The sequence below is a fragment of the Penaeus monodon genome, chromosome 32 (genome assembly GCF_015228065.2).
Source record: "Penaeus monodon isolate SGIC_2016 chromosome 32, NSTDA_Pmon_1, whole genome shotgun sequence".
NCBI lineage: Eukaryota > Metazoa > Arthropoda > Malacostraca > Decapoda > Penaeidae > Penaeus > Penaeus monodon.
Window position 1 is genome coordinate 7620593 of NC_051417.1, and position 250 is coordinate 7620842.

Genomic DNA, 250 nt, shown 5'->3' on the forward strand with positions numbered 1-250 from the left:
CAAGAATCAACTTCTATACAATTATGGTGTCCGAACAGGGACTGGCGTAATGCGAGTACGTTGTTATTCATGGATTGTATTGTGGATTGCATGTTAAAACTAAAGTAAAATTCAAAAGGAATTTATTAAGATAACGGATTTCATTAAATTAGGCGAGGATATCGAACTAGGTGAGGAGATGAAAGACTTCGCGTTAACGAGAGAACAAGAACTGAAGGAAGAAAAGCAGTATGAACGCGATGCACGAGCC